A 14,193-nucleotide genomic window follows, 5' to 3' on the forward strand; every position below is an offset into this window, starting at 1 on the left:
TTATTTTTAAGGAATTGCCTCCAGTAATTATGGATGCTGGAAAATTCAAAATTTGCGGAGTGGGCTGGCAACCTGCAAACTCAAAAGGGCCAACCTTGAAAAGCTGTCAGGCTAGAGACCTGGGGAAGAGCCAATGCTGCAGCAGAATTCTGAAGGCAGTTGGCTGGCAGAATTCCCTCTTGCTTGGTGGAGGTCAGGCTTTTGTTCTATTTATATTTTCAACTGATTGGATGAAGCCCACCCAGATTATGGAGGGCAATCTGCTTTACACAAAGTCCAATGATTTTAATGTAAATCTCACCCCAAACAAACTCCCTCACAAGAACATCCAGAATAACGTTTGACCAAATACCTGGGCAGTGTGGCCCAGCCAAAATGACACATAAAGTTAGCCATCATGCTTCTCAAGAAATATCCCATCTGTAGCTTTGCTTTCAGAGGCAAAGAATGTGGCTTTCAGTTCATAGCTGCTTGACTCATTGCAATAACTTCCTACCATGTTTTCACTGCTACAAAACATTAAATACTGCTATGAATCTGTAGTAGCACCGGTAAGAAAGATACCATTTACAAAATAAGCTAACAGCTTGACAAACTGTGGTTTACTTTGGCCAGAATGACCCCTCTTGAGTCAGAACTGGCCACAATAATAAATTGCACAAAAAGCTACATTTCTACTAGCATAGGAGTATAAAAAATGTGGACTTGAGGACATATATTGATTTTTTAAAAAAGTGAACTCATCTGCTTTGGGACATCTTTCCAGAGCTCTAAACTTGTGTTTGCTCAGTTCATTGTTGGCAGCAGATACCCTGAAGTGTTATTTGGAGGGAATTCTGCAATTGTGCTCCTTTTTAGGTGAACCCCAACCTGATCATTTCTGAGACATATGACTAACTTTTCCCCATCGTTAAGGGGAAAAGGTACTAGCTTCTGCTTATCTCAGCAGTAGACCATTCATGTAATTAAGAAAGCTCTGTTGTAAAGTGCTAGTGATTTCCCAAGATTTCATGTATGTATTCTTTCCCTTCTTTATTCTTTGGGAATTTCATCAATTTCCATAGCTTTCATCATCCCCTCTATGTAGTTGAGTCTCAATTTTACAGTTCAGGTCCTGACTTCTTTCCTGACTCTAAACATCCATTTCTTACTCTCTGTCTGACACCACAACTTAGATGTTCTACCAACACCTCATATCCAATGTGATTTAAACAGGCTCATTAATGATCCAAGGTATGTTGTCGATGTTATTGACACTATCACAAGGCTGTGAGGATTAACCTTGGACTTTGCTTTGACTTCTTCCTCTCTCTAGTGCATCCAATTAGCTGCCAGTCTAATTCCCAGTGATTTGTATATGCATAATTGACCCATCTTTTCCATTTTCATGGCTGCCACTGTATGTCAGGTTCTTATTTTTTCTGGCTAGGACTATTGGAAGTGTCCGAACTAGTCCTGTCACCTCTGTCCCATCCTCTACATGGCTGCAGTTAATAATCCCTCATGTAAAACTCTTGGGGTCAGGTGTGTTTTAGAATGCAGATTTTTCTTTTTAATTCTTGGAGTTTTAGAAAGATAATATGGAGAAAACACTGTTTATTACAAAATCCCACTGGAGCACCATCCTGTAAGCAAACATTGTTATTTTGAAGTGAAATGTATGACTATTCACAATAATAAATAAAGAGTATAAATTTTCTCAGATTGTTCATGTTAAACTTTAATGTGAAGTGAGTTCAGATCAGATTGCCTTTTGTCTCCAAGTAAATTATAAAAAAAGGAAACAGACATATTTTTGATTTTTACAAAATTTGATTTTAGAATTGTGGATAATAGTTGGTAGACCTGAACTAGATAAAACTTCCTCAAATAATCATGTCACTGTGATTTCCTACTGGATTTGCTGTAAACTCTTCACTCTGCCTTTCTGAAATGCCTTCTGAATTTGAGCACAAACCATTATTTTCTGGTTTTATCTTCCACTCACCCTCTACATATCTTTTTACCCTATAGCTAAACTGGATAAATACTACTTTTTTTTTTCTTCTGCATATTTTCAAGTTTGTCTTTTTTCCTGAAATGTCCTTTCCTCTTGTCCATTCTTCTGCCAACTATCTGTTGACATTTTTTTTGTTTCCAGAACTTTTTACTCTATAAACAGTTTGATCCTCATCAATAATTGTTTTCTAGTCTGAATTGTTGTAGAAAGCTTCAGTTTCCCCACATGTAAAATGAGAATCATACCATTTTCTTATCTCTTAGACTTGTCACTGGATTAAATAATGTGTGAGTGCACCTTAGTAGAACCTTAACTGAGGTTAGTTCTCCCCTTTTCCTCTCCTTCTTTCTTCCTTTTTCTTAGTATATACTGTATTTTATGTTGTAGCTCTAAATGTACTCTTATTGTCCCCACCACTGGATCAGAAGTTTGTGAGGGTAAAACTTTGCTTATTGAAAGCTCAGTAAATATTGAGTTATGTGAAATGAATACAAATGGTGTTACTAGAGAAATTTCAACTCTGGATTCAGGAAAGACTGGTTCATGTATATATGAATGTACACTAAACTCAAAACCTATGATCACAGGACCCATTTTGAGGTTTAGTGTCGTAATTTTTTTCTGTGGCAAGTATCAGGGCCTAGAGGAGCATATTTTTTCTGGTGCACAGTGTGCTGTTGGGAGACTCTGTCTAGAAAGCAGTGGGCAGGAAGACTGACCCAGCTCCTGCGCTGATGAGACATGGTGCATGCTGGTGTGGCCCCTGGGTAGTGGGAGGGCACTGACTGCTCTCACAGTGTTCCGTGGGGCTGGCTCAGGTGTCATTGAGCTCATTCTGGGGTGGGGAGGTGTCTGAACACCATCTCTGCTTTGTCCACCTGATCCTTTCTGACCTCCAGGCTCTACTATTTCTCTCTTGCTCTCAAAACATCCCCTCTAGAGTCCCTTTCACCCACAGGCCACAGAATATTATGTCCTCTAGAGAAAGAAAAGCTAGTGGTGGTAGAGATCACTAAGTGTTTCCCTGATTTCCAGTCGAACCTTCTTTCTTAGTAATTTTTAAAGTAATTTTTACCTGGGTACATTGCTCTCTAGATAAAGCTGTATTTTGCAGCTTTCCTGGAAGCTAGGGGCAGCCATGAGACTGAATTCTGGGTAAATGGAAGTGCTATGTGTGACTTCCAGGAAGGCTTCCTGAAGGCGCTGACTCCCCGGGAACTGTGGCCTTCCACTGCCGGGAATGTGGACATAGTGGCAGGAACTTCAATGGCAGACTTGGATTATGAACTGAGCTTGAGGGTGAAAGTGAGTAGAAAATAGCAGCTACCGTCTGAATAGTTTTTATGTGAAAGAATATAAAAACATAGCTTTAAGCCACATTTTCAGTTTTCTGTCGTAAGCCATGAAAGCCAGTGCTGATGGGTCTAAATTTTGATACCTAGTGCAAACAATAGAAGCTAAAGTGGGACTGACTTGAAATTATTCCAAACCTATTCTTTATGGTTTTAACATCTGCTTGGAGTTCTTAGAAATCTAGATTTTTCTTAATTCAAAGGAAGCTTTCAAAATATGTTGTCTAAGAATTTAATTTTCTTATTTACTTGTGTCCAGCCTCAACAGCCATCCTCTATTGAGGTGGCGGTGGATTGTCCTAATTATTTGGGAAAAGGCTATCAGAAGATGCAAACAGAAAAGATATGTAAGTTAGTATTTTCAAATGCCGTCCCACATCATATCCTGCAGATAAATATTCCTTTGACTATTTGTAGGGAAATACCACCTTTGCACATTCTTATGTTCCCATGTTTCTAGTAAAGTTCAGGTCAGTTTTGAATGCTTTTATTTTTGTTATTAAAATCTTTCTCTTTCCCAAAACTATTACTAATAATTACTGGAAATCTGCATGGTACTAAGATAGTAGACTTAGAAAGATGTACTTTTCGTTCAGAATTCTTCCAAAGACACAGATTCCTATGAAAATAACACACAGGAAAAGAAAGTGGCGAAAAATATGCTGTCAATTTAATTTTTGTGGACTTCTTGGTTTTCATTAAGCCCACTGCTGGATGTATATTGTCAGCCAACACAAATGTGAATTCCCAAGAAATCCAAGGAGACAGAGAATAGAAAGAAGACAGAACATATTTGATTTCTTTATGGGAGAGCTTTGTTTTAGACCCTCAAGTATCAAGTTATTTATATCTATTTATGTATCATCCATGTACATATATGCACAAACCCACACCCTACATACCAGGTAGGATCTCAATTAACTTGGGATGAATAAGGTTCTCCACAATCCAAAGGTCAGTTTCTTAATTAACAAGGCTCGTTTGGAAACATTTGAGAGACGAAAACATTTTAAAGATGTTTTACACTCATCTGATAAGCAGACTGGGTGGAACATAATCTAAGCTCAGAGCATGGGGACTGTCACAGCCAGGACTGCACCAGCTGTGATGTAAAGAATCCCCCTCCTGATCTGTGAGGTGCACAAACCACAGCTCTCCCTTCTGCACAGCCCCCAGCTGCTTTCATGTTTCCACAAGGGCTTGTTTCTCTTTTCTTTTTGCTCTCTCTACTCCGTTTCTCCTTCCTCTTCCTCCTTTTCCTATACACCATGTCGTGCGGGAGACCCTGCTCGCTGCGCCATTTGTCGTGCGGGGCGGCCTGCGGGGTCTCTGGTCCCGCTCCCCACATAAGAACGCAGGATATGGTGAGGCCAAAAAGGAACACCCACGGAGCCATAGGTAGGGGAGTCATACCACTATGGTCTCACTGGAGGCTGGGCCCACCGGTCGGGCGACCTGCCGTCCGCCTTTCCGCCAACCAACCGACCGACGACTCTTCTCCACTCTCTCTTCTGTTCCTCTCTCTCGGCTCTCCTCCTCCACTCTCTTCGGCTTTGCTCGGCTCTGCTCGGCTCCTCGGCAATCCTCGGCAATCCTTCGTAGCCACAGAAGTTATACCGGCGGCCAATCGGCTAGTCGGCCAATCAGCCACAGCCGACTGCCATCCACCACCCGAAGCCAACACCCCTCCACGTGAGGCCGAGAGCCTGTAAACTACTTTCTGAGGCTCTGTCCCCACACTCCACCCCTACAGGGTCTCGCCTCACAATCTACGTCACAAGCGTCTTCCACGAGGGTCCCTGTGCCGTATTAGCCTACTGACACCTACGGACGAAAAGAAACAGTAGTCTTAGGAACCAACAATGGCAAATCCCTTCCATCTGGGAGGATACATGCTAGCTTTTTGTCCTGGGAAAGGAGGGTTGCTGCCACTGGCACCTTTCCCGGTTTGTGGTACCAGACCTTTATGGCAGTGCTTGGGGTCCCTTGCAAAGTTTCAACATGTAACAGAACAGGGGAACCCATAATAGGCCATAGTGAGAGCACATAGTTTCCATGCAAAATCATCCCGGTATCGGGACCTCTGTATACTACAGTCACTTGCGGTGGCCACTCAGCCACCACCCCTGGCGTCACTTGCAAATCATGAGTCAAACCGGCCCCCCATGGGGCTATCAGACCCAACCACCGACAGTGGGGGCTTTTGACCTGCCAGGGCCAAGTCCATTGCTGCCGTTCCCCTGCTTTCAAGCACGTGGGTGCTGGCAGCAAAATGTTCCCATTTCTGCCGTAGCCTGGCTTTAACAGAGTCTCACTGGTGGTAACTTGTAATTGTATGGGAGCGGCCGTTGGATGTAGCAGAGCTTCTACTGGTGTGGGCCCTCCCTTCCGTGGTCTCTCATTCAGGACTCTCAGGACGTCCCATAGGCGAGAGGCCCAGTCACGCATCGTGGGAGGGTGTTTTGACACTCAGAGACCTTGCTTCAAAAGGCCATTATAGCATTCAATCATGCCAGCTGCTTGTGGATTGTACGGGGTGTGAAATAACCATTGCACGTCCATCCTGGCAGCCCAGCGCTGCACTTCTTGCCCTGTAAAATGGGTACCCCTGTCACTTTCAATGACTTGGGGGCGCCCATAGAGGGCGCACAGCCACGTACGAGTGACCACTGTATGCCACTGATCCACAGCCGGACAGGCCCAAGCAAACATCAACCCTGTAGCAGTGTCCACTGCTGTAACTGCGTATATCGCATTGCGGGCCTTAGGCAGGGGTCCAATGTAATCCACTTGCCAGCGAGTGAGGGGCACCCTCCCTCGTGTAATCTGCTGTGTCTCCCAGGGGAGCCTCCACCTTTGGGGGCTGTCCTGGGCACAGACAGCACAGTCATAGCAGGCATCTGCTATCTTCTGCCATTTCAAAGGCAGGCCCCAGCATCTGCTCACCTGCCACATGGTTCGGCTTCCAGCATGCTGCAATTTCCTATGCAGCCAATGGGCCACATCAGTGGAAGGAGCCCCTTCTAACCATCAGACCTGTGCTAGGGCATCTGCTTCATCATTACCTGGGGACACTAAGGGGGAGTGACATGCATTTGGGTCACCTCCTTTCTGTGCCCTAGGTCCCAGAAGTCCTGCCACATGGCTTGACCCCACAGTGGACGGTGTCCCACCAACCAGTTTTGGTGTTTCCATGTAGGGAGCCACAACGTTAGGCCCCGGAACACCACCCAGCTGTCAGTGCAAATAACTAGGGGCCCAGGCTCATGGCTGATTATCATCCACACAGCCCGTAATTCAGCCCACTGGCTACTCTGGCCCGTCCCAGTATCAAACCAAATGGTGTCTGTTTTGGGCTGCATACCAATAGCCGTCCAAACAGCTGCAGCCCCTCGGCTAGAACCATCGGTAAACCAGGCATCCTCAGGTACTGGGGGCTGTCCTTCTTTGTAGGGCGAGGGCTCCAAGTCCTCCCCTCTAGGCAGAGCACTTGGCTCAGCCTGGGCTACAAGCTCCACAGGCCCCAGGACCTGTTGTAGCTCTGTGCTCAAAGGGCTTGAACTAAGGGTGCTACGTTGCTCCAAGTAGGCACCCCACTTGGTGAGGGTGGTGGTCTGTGCCACCCCCGTTTTGGGTCCCTGGGTCCATGTACGGACCCACCCCTGGACAGGATACGTTGTTCGAACCAACACGTGTGCTGTTCCTGTGATGGTTTCTGTGGCCACGAGGGCTGCATACACAGCAGCCAGCTGTTTCTCTATTAGAGAGTAGCGGACCTCCGCTCCTTTCCATAATTGGGACCAAAATCCCACTGGCAACCGGAGACGCTCCTGCCGTTGCCAGAGGCCCCATCTGTACCCCTCTTGGGTTATGTGAACATCAAGTTCAAATGGGCGGCCGGGGTCCACTACTTGCAGAGCCTGTGCCTGCTGCACTGCCCGTTTCGTGGCAACGAAGGCTAGCTCTATAGCCTCTGTCCAATCCCATGAGGCCCCCTTTTTTATCATATTGTACAAGGGCCTTGCCATTTGTGCTAAATGGGGTACAAACGCCCGCCAATATTCTAGCAGTCCCAATTACGTCTGCAGTTGAGAGACCTCGGTCAGCCGGGGAAAGGCTTGTATCTTATCAACGATTGCCTCAGGTATAACCTTTGTCTTACCCGACCACACAACACCCAAAAACTTGATGGATAAGCCAGGGCCTTGGACCTTTTCCTCATTCACCACCCAGCCGCGTGACTTCAGGTGGCAGAGAAGAGAGGGAGCTGCTTGCTCTAAATCAGAAAGAGAATCTGAGGTTAACAGAATGTCATCAACATAATGAAACAAGGCCACAGAGGATGGGTGATCCCACTGTGCCAAATCCTGGGCCACGAGCGCATGGCAGATAGTGGGGCTGTGCAAGTATCCTTGTGGAAAGACTTGAAAAGTCCACTGCCGCCCATCCCACGTAAAAGCAAACTGCTCTTGACACTCGGGTGCAATGTCAATGGAGAAAAAAGCATTGGCCAAGTCCACTACATAGTGATATGTCCCCAGACGGACAGTCAGATGATCCGTTAAATCATGAATTGAAGGCACTGCAGCATGCAAGGGTGGCGTCACCTTATTTAACTCCCTATAGTCCACAGTCATTCACCAGGTTCCATCTGGCTTCTTGACAGGCCATACTGGGGAGTTAAAGGGACTGTGCGTTGGCCTCACAATATGTGCCTTTTCCAATTCCAATATTGTACGACCAATCTCCTCCTGTCCTCCTGGCAGGTGGTACTGTCGCACTGTAACCATGAGCCAGGGCTGTGGCAACACTTGAGGAGGGTGGTGAGCATGCCCACGTGTCACCGCTTTCACCACCCGGATCCGGAGACAGAACTCTCCTACCGATGTCTGTAAGCTGAGGCCATGTAGCACGTCCACCCCTAGAAAATACTCCGGAACGGGGGAGACATAAACCTTGTAGGTACGAGGAGGAAGCCTTCCTATACCCAGTGGTAAGGAAACGGCTTTCACAGTCACAGTCTTTCCCCCGTAGCCATCAATGCAGATTGCTGGTCCAGGGAACAGTTCTGGGTTCCCATAAACGAGACTGCAGTCGGCGCCAGTGTCAACTAGAGCCAAAACCCTCTGTACATTCGAAGGGGACCAATGTATGGACAGCTCCACGTGGGGCCTCCGGTCCCTGCTCATCCCCTCTGACCAGGTACCTTGGCCCCACCCCTAATCGAGCTGCAAGGAGTCGGCCTCAAGCGGCTGCATGAAGTCCTGGAGGGACACGGGTCGCGCTTTCCCAGACTCCTCCTTTATGCTTCTCCGGAATTGTTGTTCCGGACGCAACTGTTTCCAAAGTTCAAGCAGGAGTGCATTGGGTTATCGGTCTATTTTCTTCCTATCAACCCTGCTGCCACGAGATCACACCACATCTGTGCGCGTGTTACTCTCTGAGGCCCGCGACCTCGCCCCTTTACCTTTGGTTTGGGCTTCCAGGTCTCAACTGTGTGGACCTCCTGTCTTAACTTCCTTCGCCTCCGGCTTTCAACATCCCCTAGGGTGGCCATGGCAGTTGTAATTTCATGGATCCGTCGCCCTACATACGGTGTAAGAATAGCATCCAAGGATCCAAAAGCACTCGCAGGTGCAGTATCCAAAACCAGATCTCTCATGCTGGCAGTAAAAAGCTCGTCATCTGGGCCCTGCATGTTGAGGTTAAAAATAGCATGTCTCATACCCATTTCACGGATTATTTGCGTAAGTTCTGTATATGACTGCCATTGACTCACAGTGTCTGGCAGCTCGCCAGCCTGTTCCCATACGGTGCGTACGGCAGCAGTGAACCATGCCATTAGAGAATGGTTGCCCTGGTTGTTGGCCAATCTATGGCAGTTTTGTAACCTTTGTCGCAGGGACAGATGCACTGTCACGAAGGATAGCTTTTCCATCTCGCCTGGTGAGCAAAGAATGCTGTCTGCTCCCTCATCCCATAAACGTAATAGCCAAGCCGAGACTGGCTCTCCAGGGCGCTGTCTGTACCGCCTCCCCAGCTCCTGCAACTCAGTGGGAGTGTATGGGGCGTAGGTTGTGAACTCAGTCACAGCTGGGTTGCCGGCAGCAACGCCCCCGGGGCCCAAAGGTTGCTCACGTTTTACCCTTTGCTTCAAGATTGGCCGGGCTTGGGTGTTGGGAGCTACATTGTCTCCACTTGCTTCCTCCGCCTCTGCCTCAGAGTCTCCACCTTGGGGCCCATGTTCTAACAGGCGGACCCGGGCTTCCAGTGCTTCCAACCGGGACACCTGGTTCGGCACCCGGGCCACTTCATTAAGCCCATTTTCCGTGTTGAGACTCAAGGCCGTGAGGAACATCCAGCCCACGTGGCCGGCCGTAGCCTTCTCCTCCTCCGGCAACCGCTCAGCCAGAGCCTGCAGCGCCCTCTCCACACTGGCCGGAGAGCCGTCCATGTCCTCCCACCTTTCCTTGGGGGTCCAATTCCTGAGAACAGTGGCCACCGAACACTATATACTGTGTGGGGGTCACACATCCTCCTGCCCAGAGTCAGATGCCATTCCTACCTGGTCGGAATCTTGCTCACCGTGCCAGGTGTCTGAGTGGGTGGAGTCCTCCGCGGCAGATGTCTACCACCCTCGGAGCTTAAGGCCGCAGCAGATCACCAAAATGAAGGCAATGCCGTCCATGGCCAAGAGGGTGATGTGCCAGCTGGAGGCTTGAGTCTCCCAGGCAGACCGCGCCTCCCGTTCCCGGTGTCGCTCTGAAGCTGGGCTCTCACACGCACAAACCGCTCCACCATGCTTCGGTAGGTTTTGGCTGGCACCGTACCCTGCTCACTGCGCCATTTGTCGTGCGGGGCGGCCTGCGGGGTCTCTGGTCCCGCTTCCCACATAAGAACGCAGGATATGGTGAGGCCAAAAAGGAACACCCATGGAGCCATAGGTAGGGGAGTCATACCACTATGGTCTCACTGGAGGCTGGGCCCACTGGTCGGGCGACCTGCCGTCCGCCTTTCCGCCAACCAACCGACCGACGACTCTTCTCCACTCTCTCTTCTGTTCCTCTCTCTCGGCTCTCCTCCTCCACTCTCTTCGGCTTTGCTCGGCTCTGCTCGGCTCCTCGGCAATCCTCGGCAATCCTTCGTAGCCACAGAAGTTATACCGGCGGCCAATCGGCTAGTCGGCCAATCAGCCACAGCCGACGGCCATCCACCACCCGAGCCAGCACCCCTCCACGTGAGGCCGAGAGCCAGTAAACTACTTTCTGGGGCTCTGTCCCCACACACCATTTCTGATGCTTCTTGTGATCTCTGCTATTACAAAGATTGGCTGCTTGTTGATTTCTTTTCTCTTCCCTCCTCTCTAGTTTTGCCTTTTTTCTTCTTGTCTGTGTCTTCTCTCCCTTTCTTGCCATTTCTTCCAGATTTTATGACTTTAGGGTAGCTGGGCTTAGGTTTTAGAGATGTTATCACCCAAGGAGGGTGTATTTCTTTCAGTCAGTCCCAACCAATCACCATGTGTCTTAAACTACATCTCTTTTGTACTTTTTGTTATTTCCATTGGTACTCACGATTACAGGCTTTAAAAATTGTTTTTACGTTCATAGTTTGTTCCTGAAGGTTGACAGTGCTTGATTGACTGCATAAGTGTGTAAGTGGAGTATCGTATATGTAGAGGTCATAGACCTTAGAAGAGGGGTGTTCAAACTGTGGCCTGTGGGCCAACTGCGGCCCATGATCCATTGTTAATTGGCCCGCAGCAAATTCCAAAAATATATTTAGTTTACTTAAATAAACCAGGTGAGGCAATACGTACCTCACCTCGAGTGAGTGGCCCGGCTGTTTGTGTATTTTACCACATATGGCCCTTGGTGAAAAACGTTGAAAAAAGTTTGGACACCCCTGACTTAGAAGAAAGGACTAAAAACATGGTCTAATCCACCTACCTTTTGTTTGTTTGTTTTTAAAGCTGGATACTAAAGTAAGTTACTGACCCAAGGCGACTCTAACATCTGGTAGCAAAAGCAGGACTAGGATATAGGTCTGTCTATGTGGGGACAGAGTCCCAGAGAGCAGTTTCCAGGCTCTGGGCCTCACGTGGGGAGGTGCTGGCTCGGGTAGTGTATGACCATCAACTGTGATTGGTTGGCCGTCAGCTGTAACTGGTTAGCCAATTGGCTACTGATGTAACTGCCAGAACTGTGTTGATTGGTTGGTTGGTTGGCAGGCAGAGAAGTGAATGGTTGACTGCGGATCGTGTGGATCCTACTTCGTGTGTCTCCGCCGGCCGCCAGTGAGAATATAGTGGTATGAGTCCCCTACCTATGGCTCCGTGGGTGTTCCTTTTTGGCCTCACCATATCCTGTGTTCTTGTGTGGGGAGCGGGACCAGAGACCCACATGACACCCTGCATGACAGTCTATAAGCTTACTTTGCAAGGAAATTATATTGACTCTTTAGTCATATATATATATATATATATATATATATATATATATATATATACATACACAAGGGGAACTCAAGGAGCTAAGGGAAGAACTGCTGTCCAATGTTACAGCCTCCTAGGGAAATATCTGCTCCATTTTGCTCTGGCATGTCAGAGACATGAGCGAGAATTTCTTTTATTCTTGATTTGTAAAATTATCCCTAAACTTATACTCCTAGTAAATTCATAGTTTCCTCATATGTAAAAGCTGTTTTCTTATGATTGCAATAATTTATATATGAATAGAACATACAGAGAACCTGGTGCCTAAAACTTGCTATATTTTTTTCATGCATATTGGGTGTTTTAAGTGGCCAAATGAATCTTTTTGATTGGGAGTAAGCATTCTGTGTATCACAGAATCTTACATGTACTTTCAAAAAACTTAATTAAGATATATTACTGTTAGAGAAGTAAACATACAAAAAAAATCTCCTTTGGCATTGTATTTATGTATTTCATTTTATCTATAAAAGTAGAACCTGAGACTTGCAAAAAATTAGAGATTTTTAGTTCAGCTCTCCACCCAGTGCAGTCATTTTTAAAAATTATTACTCTGACTGACATCCACTTCTGCTTGAGAACATTTAGAGATTGGTACTATCCTCATGAGGCAGCTGTTACTATTATCGGACAGCACAGATAGGGGAAAAGTTCTTTCTTGCATTGAATCAGGATTTGCCTTCCTTAACTTCCAGGTTTTTATCCTAGTTCTGGCCTCTGGTATACTAGAGAGCTAGTATACTCATCTCTCCATGACAGCCCTTCAAATCTTTGAAAGCAGATAGGCCTTTCCTTATTCTTCCCTTCCCAACTTGCTTGAATAATTTATCAAAAATTATAGCTTCTCCTCTTCACTTGTTCATTTGTCTTTCATTACATTCTAATTGGTCAAAGTCCTTTTTAAACTGTGGCACCCAGAATTGAATTCTATTTTATAGATATGGTTTAACTAGCTAGAAATGCAATAGAACTGTCACAGGTGGTGATCGGTGGGTAGAAATTTATCAGGGAAGCTTCAGAAATCCCTTAAAAAGAAGGTGACTTGTATAAAAACATGTGGTAAACTGTAAATTGCTTTATAAAAGGAATACTTTCTTACATTCCATTTTAAAACTTTAAAAATACAAAAAATCATCAAAGGATAGCTTTTCCCCCCGTCAATAACAATGCTGATTTCAACCTTTGGATTAGCAAAGTTAGCAGAGTTAGCAAAAAGGCTTGTATTTTTTTCTTGGCAATAGTTGAAAAACAATTTTAATCTTAGCCATTATGTTGGGGTACTAGGCCTTTTCTGAGTTGAACAAATTTTAAATAATCTAGTCATTTTTGGAACATGCTTTTTTTGATGCATATAATGTCATTTTTTATCTGTACATATTTAATAAGAAAATAGCAAAATCTCCTATAGACAAGACATTTTAATAAGAAGAGCCATTGTTACATTCAAAGTAGAATTTTTGAATCCTGTATTTCTTCCATTTTAAAGTATACTTTCAAACATTTTTTATTTTAATTTTAAGTAGAATGGAAATGTGATTTAATATTGTCATATAACCATTCATTCTCAGTTGCTTATTGAGTGTTGATTACGTGTTAAGGACTTGAAAAAGACATTAATAAATTGTTTATCCTTCTTCTAACTTTCGAAAAGTATTTAAAAAGAGTAACTTTTTATCTACTGTGTTTGGCATGAATTTATACCCTGAACATTCTGATTTAAGATTTAATGCACTGCTGTATGGAATAATCTCAAAATTAGCTGTAGCAGGTTATAGTTAGTGAATGTAAAAATATGTATGAATATAAATGTGCAATATAAATATGAGAGTAATGGTAATGATGGGGTGCCAAACACACTTCCTGGCACACAGTAGATTCTTAATCACTATTTGCCATGTGAATACTGCGTATTAGGAGAGTATAATTACTAAACAGGCAATTAACCTGGTGTTACAGCTACACGTTGAGTTCTGTAGATTGATATGCCATTGTTCAAGCAAGTGAGACACATTTGGGACTGCACTTTAAGACCTCAAATCTCTCTGATAGGAACATTATTTCCTGCTCAAAAGAAATTGCTACATTTTCTAAAACATGGCAATATTTTAGTGGCTATAGTTTGATTTGCAACATATGTCAAATACTCTAAAGAGCATAAATTATTTAAAAATACATAAATACTCAGAATAAGTATCAATTCTGTGCTGACCACACTGGAAGGAAATTTATTAAAGAAAACAACCCAGTAAATCACTTCCAAGGATTATTTATTTAGAAAAATAAGAAAAATTAGAATTCTGGAGAATCATTCATTTGTTGGTGCACTTTGTTTTTAATTATGCAATTCAAAC

The sequence above is a fragment of the Rhinolophus sinicus genome, linkage group LG14 (assembly GCF_036562045.2).
Source record: "Rhinolophus sinicus isolate RSC01 linkage group LG14, ASM3656204v1, whole genome shotgun sequence".
In the NCBI taxonomy this organism is placed as follows: domain Eukaryota; kingdom Metazoa; phylum Chordata; class Mammalia; order Chiroptera; family Rhinolophidae; genus Rhinolophus; species Rhinolophus sinicus.